Here is an 8,755-nt window from a genome sequence, read left to right as displayed (position 1 = left end):
GTGGTACCAAAGTGCCCACCCTCAGCAACCACCTCTTCTAAACTAAAGCATAAATGAAATCTGGGAAGCCAGAGCAACACACAGAAGCTGGACTAAAACTGCTAATCCTGCCAGCAGGCTTGCCCAAATATGCTCTTCCCTCTCACACAGACAGCACGTTAAAGGTGCCCTGTGGAAAAACTTATTTACAAGCATTAAATGTAAGCAAAAGACAGCACTGGAATTACTCCACAGTCCCAAAAGAAACAAAGGACACACTGGCCCGTGCTAAACACATTTCTGAGGATATTTGATGGAAGATGTTTACTGTTTGTTTAAGTTAAAGCCTGGCACAATGTTTTACAGTCCAGATACAGGTTAGACAAATAATGGGTCTCGGGAGTCTGGATAAATTATGTTCAAAAACAAGGGAGAGAGGGAAAACAAAACAGGCTATGTGCTCTTCTTCTCCACCAGTTGGCTTTGGTGCACCAGAAGCCAAAAAGCCCCATGTTAAGCCTGCTCAGACACAACAGCCCGCCTGGAAACGAGGAAAACAGAGCAAAACCAGAGACAGAAATCAGGAATTTCACCGTCTCCTCTGCTGAATTGTGCCCTGCAACACTCCATGGGCGTGCAGAAGTGATCCTCCACCTCTGCCTGTTCCTGAGGAGATGGGGCTGGCAGGGAAACAGCAAGCAGAGGCCTCCCTCCCCCTCTGCTCTTCCCCACCAAAGATCTGCGAGTTATTTACATCCCAGATCCTGAACTCCCCCTCCACTTTCACAGCTTGCAGCAAACTCTGCATCCTGCTGGAGATAACACATGTTTAGCTTTCAGCGTGTTTAGGCTGGAACCCCCTCTGAATGTGAGGCCGGGTCAGCAAACCCACAGAGGGGAGGATTTCCAGCTGCTGAGACTGGCTGGGAAATAACACACCAAAACAGGAGGCTCCATCTCCCTCCACCACCCTGGAGAAATCAAACCTACTCAGTGAAGGAGACAACTAAACAGCTTGGCAACGCCTACAGCTGGTGCTCAACCTCAGATCCAGTGAAAAGATGTAAATATTTAGATTTCAATTTCATCTGATATGATAAATATAAAATCTCTATTTCCTGCTTAAAAAAAAAAAAAAAAAAGAAGAAAAAAGCAGCATTAAAATAGGTAAGCCACCCACATAGAGAACAGGATTCTGCTGCATTTCTACCTTCAGGAGGAGCCTATTTAGCTTATGGTATTGATCTTGAAACAAATTATAACCACAAGTGAAATTATTCCCATTGAATTGTCTTCTGATGTATAATAAAACATAATTACACCACATTTATATACAAATACATACACGAAACTGTTCTGCTGTTCATTCCAAACACGCAGTGGCTGATGGCAGCCCCTTCTTTTTTTACCTCTTACAAAATGCCCATGCAGAGGTAACTCTGACTCTAATCCAAATATCTACCCCATGTCCCAAAGCAGACCCTGACTGAGTAACCCCCAGGCAGAGCTGAACTGCTGTTTACCAGGGCTGTCCTACAAAAACCTGCAGTCCTTCCATAACCTTTTAAAGCACATAATGGAATTAAGGCCCCACCACGAGTCCAGAGTCAGGTCACGCACATTCCAAACTTCTTTGGAGCCGGAGATAACGCGGCCCCGCCCCTGAAGATCCAACACAGCCCTCAAGGTGCTGATGTGATTACACACCCCCCACCCTCCAAACTGGTGCAGAGAAATGCCTCCTCGGGTCACTGCTCTGGGGGTTAAGTCAGCTAATGTGCCTGAATTAGTGTCCCCAGGCTCCACGGTCCTTATGTAAGTGCCGGCAATCCAAACAAATCAGATGAACTTCCCTGCCCATTCCAGGAATCCCCGTGTCCTGTGAAACTCTCAGCAGTTCATTCACTATTTTCCTCCTCACAGTTCACCTCCGTGCCCAGATGTGCCTTCCCAGCTCACATCAAACTACCTCTTGTTCCTTAACTGGGTTGTCCAGACCTCTGTCCCCTCCCCCTGCCATGACAAGACTATGGAAACTGGTGGAAAACCCAGGGAAAAATCCCAGTATCTGGTCTGACAGGAGACTGAACTGTTTAAAAAGGTCCAGAAAAGAATGAGTGGCAAATCACTTTTCCTCATCCCATCAAAGGATTCTCCCCAACTTACCCAATACCAACAGTTTTCCCACCAAGGAGAGCTCCAAAATTCCTGCTCCCGACATCACAGCACTCACCAGGACTGTCAAACCTGTGCTGAGTCCTCGCTGTCCAAGACACTGCTCAGGTTTGGGGACCTTTTTGTGGGAAAATTCAATCTCCACAAGGACACAGACTTCTGGATGTTGTAGATCTTCAAATCTGTCTGATATGGAGTTCTCAAGCACCACCCTCAGAAAGGAGAAGCCGAGGATCAGCCTTTGCCACGGGAGGCTTTGGGAAGCTCCAGGCACTGCTGTGGGTGCCACCCTCCTGCCTGGAAAGCCTCGTCCTGCCCAGCACTCCTGACTCACCCAAGGTGTTTGCTTTCTGTCCCTGCCCTCCTGTGTGCTGGCATGTGCATCCTGCCAGGCTCCAGCCCTGGGAATACCAGAGCAATGACCCCGGAACCGTCACTCCTGCACTCCAGAGCCGTGCCAGGTTCACGGCTGGGCCTTTCCACACCTTTTCCACACCCTTGACCTGGGCTGCCTCAACCACCAAACCCCAGACCCCCGCTATCCTCGTTCCCTGCACATGGAAGCCCACATGCAGCAGATGCTGTTTTCCCTCTTTTCTCCTCCTGGATGGTCTCTCTGGGATCGACTCCGATGTGCCCCAGCTCATCGGAGGTTTTAGCTCTGTGCTGCCTGCATTTCTCCCCTGCACCCACATTTGCTCCAAAACAATTTACCTCCACTTGCCTGAGCAGCCTCTCATTTCTTCTCACCTGTGAAGCCCAGCCCTTTGTCAGACTCACTCAGGAAGGGCAGCAGGAGTGGGAAGCAGCTCCATCTCCAGATCCTGCCATCTCTCAGGAGGTCCCCTGAGCCCCCCCCAATCCTTCAAAATTAAAGACGCTTTTTTCCCAACCGGTTTTTAAGTTGCCAGTGGGATTTACTGAAACATTTTGCTGTGAGCTTCTAAGAATTTTTTTCTTTTTTTTAATTAAAAAAAAATAAAAATCACCATCAAAGACAGTCACACCAGCAAAGCCCCTTCCCTATGGAAAACACACCAGCCTGACTTCAGGAGCTCTGTGTACTCACTCTGATTAAAACTCCCCGTAGTGTCAGGATCTGGGTCAGCCCCAGGCTAAATTGCTTTCTTCCTCTTACATTAAGAACATCCAAATATCATTCATTACTTTGCTCATTTAAAATTTCATAGGACTCTTGGCATGGGCACCACGACTAGAGAAGCCACGTTCCCTTTCAGTCCGTGGGTGAGCTCAGACAGACTCTGCCCCAGCACAATCTTGTGGCATTTGGATTTCCTCCAACACCCAGGAAACAAAGTTATAAATAAAAGTGGTTTATTTATTCCCTCCCCCCCCATTAATTACTCCGTTTCCATTCACACTCAATACTTCAGAATGCTGTGATTTCTAAGACGTTTTCAGGCTCAAAGTTGAATTTAGACATATTTTACTGATGGGGGGGGATAATCAGAAATATTAATTGCATCACACCCCGCATCAGCCAGCTTTAAAATTAAATGAGGAGCCATCTTCACCATTTAGAGAAACTGCTTTTTCCTCCTAAGAAAATAAAGAGATGAGAAATACTGGTCTGGTTTTATTCCCCTCTCTCAAATAAGAGGAAGCCTAAAGGAAAAACACTTCAAAAAAAAAAAAAAAAAAAAGAAGCCAAAAGTGTTTCTAGAGGGATCCTGCTGGTCCTGGAACAGGACATTACGGTGAATATGCATGAGAGGCATGAGTCAAACTGCACTGGGGAGCGAGCATCAGCTTTCACTTGCCATTTTCCAAAGCCTTCCACTCAGGCTGCCAAGACAGCAACTGAACGACAAGATTTTTCACTTCAACGTCGGGGGGAGATTACAGCTCTTTAGGACTAATTGGAGGAACCTTCTGTAAGTCAGCTCACTTGAAGAAAGAGTAACAAATTGTGAATAAAACCAGACTAATTATTTCAATTCAAATGCCTTTTAGCCCCACTGCCAGTTATAAGTTTTTGAGAATTTCTATTAAAAGTAAAAAAAAAAAAAAAATCAGGGCAAGGTCTTTCCAAACTGGTTGCTGTCAAGCAAAATGAGAAGTTAGATCAAACTCCCCCGTGCCAGCTGGTAAATCACAATAAATGCCCGGGCTGTCAGATGCACAACAAGCGACAAACGCGCTGCCACACACCAGCAAACCCAAAATAGACGGGGTATTTTAATAAGGAGTTATCATTTGGGGGAAGGATCCTCAGTAAGCTCATCAGAATCAAAAGTCACACACTGAGGAATACTTATCTTCCTCTCCTCAGCTGAGGAACGATCACCAACGAGCTGAGTTCCGTGAGGCTCAGGGCGACTGTCAGCCTTGCAGTTCACTATTTAGACACCACTTAAAACCTTTCTGCCAAGTTCCTTAAAAAAAAGATACCCTTAAAGGATACCAGGGAGTTGTTTACTCAAAGCAGCATTGTTTCCTGAACACAGATGCAAGAAAAAGTTTTATTAAGAAGATAAACAGCTGCTACTGTACACGGATTAGATGGTAACAAAAGCATCTAAGGGCCATAAAGGGAATAGGAAGGGAATTAAAAAGCATTTTTATGCAGGAGGATGGCTAACATCTGTGCGTTCATTAAAGTGGTATCAACCAGGCTTTTAATTAAAAGTTAGTGACAGAAACTTAAACGTGATTAATGGACCCAGCAGCCCACCAGAACTCTGCTCCATCAAAGGGAAGCGGCACAAGCGGCGTTCCAGCCCTCGCTGCTCGTCTCTCTTTCCCTCCCAGAGACGCTGCCACAACCAGAACACGCTGCAAGGACCACGAAGCAGAATTCCTGAGAAAAAACAGCAAGCCAGGACAAGTCTGCAGCGGTGCTTTCACGCCTGGCCGTTCTTTATTTTGTACGTCCCCCCTGAGCAGACGTTTCAGTCAGCGAGTTACCTGTCAGAACAGCCAGGCACTCCATCCATCCATCCACCACCCCAGGCACGGGGGCTGCCGAGGGAAAAAAAAAAGAAAAAAGAGGGAAAAAGGCTGCCCTACAAACAGCAAGTCTCCTATCGACCAGTGGAAAACAAGCCGCCCAGGAGCCAGCGCTGAACTCTGTAACACAGTCAGGCGTCTTGTGTTACTCGGGAGCGCAGTCACAGCCCCGACACAAAAATAAACCGCGGGATAAAAATACAGCGGCAGCAGAAAGGTGTGGGCAGGGAGCAGGATCGGGGAGCCATCGGAGGATAAGGAGCCCCCACAGACACAGGTATTCCCACACGCACCCAGAGCGCACGTTCAAGTCCTGATGTCCACAAAGACTGATCCGCTGCCGCTGTCCTGCTGGACCGCTGGCGTGTGCAGGGCTGAGCACACACACAGATTGTGTCCTCACAGGCTGAAGGTGCTCCCTGACATCGCAGTGCCCACCAAGCAGCTTCCAGACACACAGGGCACACAGGAGACGGAAGTTCTCACTTCAGAGCAGGTACTAACACAGGAAGGAACTTTTTTTTTTTCCTTAAATAATTCAAATAAACTTTGCCTCTGTCACAGCATTTTAACACAGAAGGGGATAATGCTGACTTGTGAGGCTGACTGAGCAGGGCAGTGCTCTGAGGAGCTCCCTAAGGATGCTCCAGGCTGAGCACCTCTGTGCACTCTGTGCTTCAGCTCCTTTAGTGGAGTGAGAGAGCCTGGGGAGGAGGAGAAGGAAGGGATTTAACCCTCCCACAGCTGGACAAAACGCTGGGGTCGTCCACGCTGTAGCCACGAGGCATCAGCGCGCTCCAGGATGGAGCCCAGGGTTGTTTGGGAGCATCAGGCAGGACCTGTTCTGCCAAGGGATGGGGAGGCCGGGAGAAGAGACTGCCGGGCCCAGCAAAGAGAATCCCCTCTCACAGCCCATCATCCACCTCCGGAATGGGCATCCTGCGCTTTCCAAAGGGAAAAAACCTCTTCCTCCCACTCTCCCAGAGGGAGGCACTGCCTCAGGAGCACGGCCGGTTTCCAGTGAGGAACCAGAACCACCCAGCAGTTCCCTGAGCGCAGGGGGATCTCGAGCCCCAAAGCCCACGAGGTTCTCCCTCCGCTGTAGGGAGTCAAAGCTGTTTCTCTGTGATGCTGCTGCGGGTCTCACCCTCTTCTCCCACCACAGGGACGGGGAGGTCACCCCGGGCAGCACCTTCACCGCTCCCCACGGCCCGGCCTCGTCCGTGGGTCTCTCGGGGTGACCACACGACAAACCCGCCCCCGGGGCCTCTGCCAGAGCCGAGCCCGGGGACATCAACCCCGGGAGATGCAGGAGGAGGCCGGGCCGGCGGCTCTGCCGGGGACGGGCTGGTCTGGCCCACGAGCCACGACCGACCCCAAATGCTCCCAGCGCCGTGACCCGGCGCGGAGGGTCCCCGTCTGTCCGTCTGTCCGTCCGTCCCCGCGGGCACAGCGCGGTGTCCGCTGCCACAGCCCGCCGGCGCAGCGAGCACCGAGCGCGGCGGTGTCCCCGCCGGACCCGCACAGCGCGGGGCTGCGGGTGCCGCTGAGCGGGACCGGGGCGCTGCCACGGCCGCGGGGCCCTCCCGCCCACCGGCCGCTCCACCGGGAAACTTTCACCGCCGCATCCCGGGAGGGGACGGACCGCCCGGCCCCGTTCAGGCCGCGGCAGCCCCGAGGCAGCAGCGGGGGACCCTCCGCGGCCCGCGGGGGCCGTTCCGCCACCGCCTTCCCGGGGAGGGGCCCCCGCGCCGCACCGGCCCCTCGGTGGAGCCGCCGCCACCGCCCGGCGGGCCCGGCCGCCCCCTCCAACCCCCCGCGCTGCCCCCGGGCCCGCCGCGGTTCCCGCCCCCGCCGAGGCACCGCCAGGTGCCGGGGCTCGCCCCGCCACCCCCCGCCACGCACCGGCTGCTCCCGGCGCGGCGGCCGCGGCTCCCGCTGCTGCTGCTGCTCCCGCTGCTCCCGCTGCTGCCGGTGCTGCCGGTGCCGCCGCGGCTCGGCGGTTGCCGTTGCCTACGGGTCGCTGCCTCTGCCCGCCGACATCGCCCGCGCGCCGCTCGCATAATCCCCGGCGCGGGCGGGCCGGGCGCGGGCAGCAGCAGCAGCAGCTCCTCGCCCGCCGGCGCTGCGGGGACGGCGGAGGCGGGGTGGGGAGGGGGGGGAAAGGAGAGGAGAGGCGAGGCGGGCGGGCCGCCGCAGCTGCGGGGGAGGGGGGAGCGGACACGGCGAGGAGCGGGCACGGCGAGGAGCGCTGCCCCGGCACGGCGGCCCCGCGGCTTTCTCCGCCCGCCGAGCCGAGCCGAGCCGAGCCGAGCCGAGCCCCGCGCCCCGGGAGCGCCGGGAGCCGCCACTTCCTTCCCCGCGCCCCCGGCGCTCCCGCAGCCGCGCGGGCGGGGCGGCGGCGCCGCCTGGCGGGCGCGGCGGGGAGTGCGGGGGCCGTGCGGGGCTGCCCCGGGCCCGGCCCGCCTTGCCCCGCTCGCCGCCCTTCGGGGTCGGCGGGTCCCGACCCGCAGCACGGTCCCTGCGCTCACCTGGACACCCCATCCTCCCCCAGCTTCACTCCCCGCAAAGACTGGGGACAAAAAAAATATCTCCCAAAGTTTAGCGATCGCTTTCTTCAGAAACCGCAGGAAAAAAATTTGCCGTGGCAAAACCTCCTGGTTTGATTGTTTGTTTTTTCCAGGATTTATCCTTCCAGCGCTTCCGTCCCTCTCTGCAAATGCAAAATACTCCCCGTTTGTTTTGTAAACGTTCCCTGCATTGCTACAATAAATTCTAGTTCACATCACAGTTCTTTTTAGAGACAAAGTTCCCCAGTGCAAGGCAGATTATACCCAAACCTATCACTACTATTTTTTTTTTTAATTTGCTTTCTAGAAATGTGATCAAATGGAAATTTTATTTTCCAAAGCTTAAACCTCAGAGCTGAAGGTGTTGAAATGTTTATTATCACAGAGAAAACTATGCATGGGAGTGTCTTGCAAGGGCAGTGCGAGGCAGAGGAGAGCCTGGGGCTCCGGGCAGGACAGTAAATGCCAACATAGCTGGGAGATGTCAGGTGAGAACACAAGGGGAAGATGATTCAAGTCATTCACAGAGGAGGCATCAGCTCTTCTTCTCTGGAAGTGCTTATTTATCCCCAAATAGGGAACAAGCCAATTTTCTCATGTTAAGGGGAAGTTTAAAAGGGATTTAAAAAAAAAAAAGGACAGTGTCCAACAAAGGGCACGGCCAGCACAGTCCTGGTTCCCACAGTAAACACTCTCCTCGTGTCCCAGTTTTTGGTGCTTCGGGTGTGATTTTCAGGAGCACTGAGCATTCAGGCCTCCCACTGCTTTCATGTGGAACTGCAGAGCCTCTGCCCCTCTGCTGAAACAGGCCAGAGGCACCACACTGAGCAGGTATTTCAGAAGGTTGTCCTACAAGTTTACCAAAAGCAACACTTTTTTTTTTTTTTTTTTTATCCCCTTCAGTGTTATAATAGAACAGAAATAGCTCTAAAAGAGCTCCAACAGATGGAGGAGGACTTTTGATTAAAAAATAAATTGTGACTCACGATTCAGGTTTCTGGATGTAATAGAAAAGGAGTCCATGAATATGAATAGTGCTGGAAAGAATAGAGTGGAGATGA

The 8,755-nt window shown here is 52.9% G+C and overlaps 1 protein-coding gene across 9 annotated transcripts in view; it reads right to left on the bottom strand.

Moving 5' to 3' along the window:
- Window positions 1-7,083, bottom strand: part of PITPNM2 (phosphatidylinositol transfer protein membrane associated 2) — a 126,618-nt gene extending 119,535 nt beyond the window's left edge. For 8 of the 9 annotated variants that reach the window (XM_027878531.1, XM_027878538.1, XM_027878534.1 and 5 more), the window contains exon 1: window positions 7,030-7,083. The gene's annotated coding sequence lies outside the window, so the exon portion shown is untranslated. Of the gene's footprint in view, window positions 1-5,082; window positions 5,284-7,029 lie in introns of those variants that run through there. The other variant, XM_027878532.1, reaches the window with a different exon arrangement.
- Window positions 7,084-8,755: the final 1,672 nt, after the last annotated feature.

The sequence above is a fragment of the Empidonax traillii genome, unplaced genomic scaffold, assembly GCF_003031625.1.
Source record: "Empidonax traillii isolate 1590-97213 ecotype Southwest subspecies unplaced genomic scaffold, ASM303162v1 scaffold43:size1863611, whole genome shotgun sequence".
NCBI lineage: Eukaryota > Metazoa > Chordata > Aves > Passeriformes > Tyrannidae > Empidonax > Empidonax traillii.
Note: the sequence above shows the minus strand (reverse complement) of the source record. Positions and strands in the feature narration are given on the sequence as shown.